General features: G+C 36.2%; 1 long non-coding RNA gene across 1 annotated transcript; it reads right to left on the bottom strand.

Moving 5' to 3' along the window:
• Positions 1-1,474: 1,474 nt before the first annotated feature.
• LOC126234392 (uncharacterized) lies at positions 1,475-2,394 on the bottom strand. Its single transcript, XR_007544718.1, has 3 exons — positions 2,352-2,394; positions 2,068-2,269; positions 1,475-1,961 (listed from the first exon to the last, which is right to left on the bottom strand). It is a non-coding gene; the product is annotated as an uncharacterized LOC126234392 (long non-coding RNA).
• Between the last annotated feature and the right edge of the window lie 293 nt (positions 2,395-2,687).

Below are 2,687 nucleotides of genomic sequence, written 5' to 3'. Positions count from 1 at the left end.
AATCTTTCATTTGCTAACTATGCCTATCAGTAGTTAGTGCCTTCCGTAGTTTGAATCTTTTATTTAGCTGGCAGTAGTGGCGCTCGCTATATTGCAGTAGTTCGAGTAACGAAGATTTTTGTGAGGTAAGTGATTTGTGAAACATATAGGTTAATGTTAGTCAGGTCCATTCTTTCGTAGGGATTTTTGAAAGTCAGATTGCGTTGCGCTAAAAAATATTGTGTGTCAGTTTAAGCACAGTCATGTATAATTGAAGGGGTCGGAGAGATATAGTCATAAGCCACATCGAACTAGTTTTGAGATACATCGAGTTTAAAGTTCCACGGAGGTCTGAAAATGTTTAATACAAAATAGAAACTTTATTTCTACTGCAAACACTTGCTTAATACTTGCTAGGCATGTTGTTAAATAGTCAACTCTCTGCATGCTATAAAATATTAATTTTAGAATGATTCTAATTAAGATGTAGTCAATGGTGGCTTATGACTATATCTGCCAAACAATTGTTTAAAACATAAAGTATGAATTTGTAAGGATTTATTTTAACTACTCTTACACAGCAAGCAGAATATATAATTTTTACACATTAATATATATAGATCAGGTATCTGAGATGTATAAATTACTTTTTCATTGATACAGTTACATCAAGGAAGTTCCTCTACCTCATCATTGTACACATTATTTCCAGTACATGACCGAAAGAAATCTTTATTTGCTTCAGGTATGTATGGCATAAGAGACAGTACGTCATCAATTTTTTTCTGGTTAATTGGTAGTGGCTTTCTGTACTTTATAGGCAGCTGATATGGATTTGGTTCGACTAGCCTTCCTTTCTTTTTGACATGTATATCCACTGACATGAAAGCTCCTATGTCTGAATAAGAGTGCTTTACACTTAGCTTGAAGGGATCTTCAGACTCAAACTTAAATTGAGTAGCTTCACTGAAATGGTGGGGATCTCCAGACGTGGATTCTGTACGCTTTGAGATCAATGTCTTCAGGCTTTCCAAACTTCTGAAGTCTTCTCTTTCCATTTTAGTTACAATGAAATGTTTTGGACTCGCACATTTTATTACTTCTGCCCATTCATCTGGAGTGTAACTATTGGACGTCTGTTTCTTGCATACCGTTCAATGCGACCAAAATCACGATTGCAAGGTAGCATGGTGCGACCTACCACAGGGAAGTAATACTGGACAGAATCAAATCTTTTGGTAGCAACAAGGGACCTTTCCAAAGCAATAATAGTCCAATTCTTTGTCTGACCCTTGCAGTTGTCTGTGATTATGTGGAGATGTTTTGTCTGAGGATTAGTTATCTTCAAGTACTTCAATAAGCAGCTCCCAACCTCATCTGAACCCCGTCCTCCATCTTCCTCGCTCCACAGAAACATATAACCCTTATTTGATCCACAGTCATGGATACCATATGTCCATATTTTCCTCTTGTAAAATGCTGGACAAACTGTTAGTTTAGGTGTGGGGAACGTTTGCTGCATATCCATTGCTATCACATGATGCTCTTTCGAATTTTCTTTAGCCAGAGCAGTTAAAGACGCAATCATATTTTGTCCTCTGTCAGCTTTTTTGAGATGCAGTTCATATTGTTGTTTCTTTTCTGTGACTTCTTCTGCACATAATTCTGGGTTATTTATTGCAATTAGAAATCCATCACATTTTGAACAGGTGTCTCTTTTTGGTAATTTGAAGCCTATGTTAAATTCAGATACGAAAATTTCTCTGAATTTACTTTCAGATACTGCAGGAACCTGCTTTTCCTTGCAGTATTCTGAGTATTTATCTCGAAATAAGGAAGCAGTTGTGAGATCACAATCCAAATACACTTTATTGGGGTTCTGTTGCCTACTGTAATGACATATTTCGGTATGGCGTTGAGAAATTCTCTAACACTTTGTACCGCTTCGTCTTGAAATTTATGTGGGTAGTTTCCATGTTTTCCTGAAAGAAAAAAAAGATGAGCTTACATCCTCTTCCTAATAGAAATATTTGTATAGTACTCAGTTTGAGTACATCCCTAACTTATATCACAGAGTAACATACATACCTCTTCCATCTTCTTTTGGCACTGCAAATCCCTGCTTCATTTGATGTTGCAAATTCCTCACTCTTCATGCATGTATCTGTAAGCCATGAACCCTTAGGGAAGCTTCCTTGCAGATCATGACTTCTATTCCGCATACCCTCACATTATAAGAAAATGTAACATCCCTGGATGATATTTTCTTGGAAGCCATTTTTGGATAGCTCTGAAAGAAATTATGACAAATATAACAAAATGAAATAAATAGGCAAAATATTAAACCATTTTTATTTAAATAGTGAACAAACCTCCGCTTTTTCGGTTTCATTTTCATACAGCTCATCAGGTAAGTAATCTGGGCATTAAAGTTTCCTATGTCCCAAAATGAATGAAAAATGTTTTCTTCCTCTCCAAGCAGTTTTGTGAAGCATTTATTTAAACAAGTACAGGGACTTCCTATAGTAGCAGCCTGAACAGTCTTGTGGGTTTTTAAAGGCTTATACTGCTAACCAGCATTTCGTCGACGTTTTGCTTTATTTTTCTTCCACTGATCAATATTTCGCTTCCTTTTCCGTGAAGGCTTCGGTTTTTCGGGTGATACTTCATTTATTCTACTTATTTCAAGCTATAATATGAAGAGCAAA

This window comes from Schistocerca nitens, chromosome 2 (assembly GCF_023898315.1).
Source record: "Schistocerca nitens isolate TAMUIC-IGC-003100 chromosome 2, iqSchNite1.1, whole genome shotgun sequence".
NCBI lineage: Eukaryota > Metazoa > Arthropoda > Insecta > Orthoptera > Acrididae > Schistocerca > Schistocerca nitens.
This window is presented reverse-complemented; position numbering and strand designations above follow the sequence as displayed.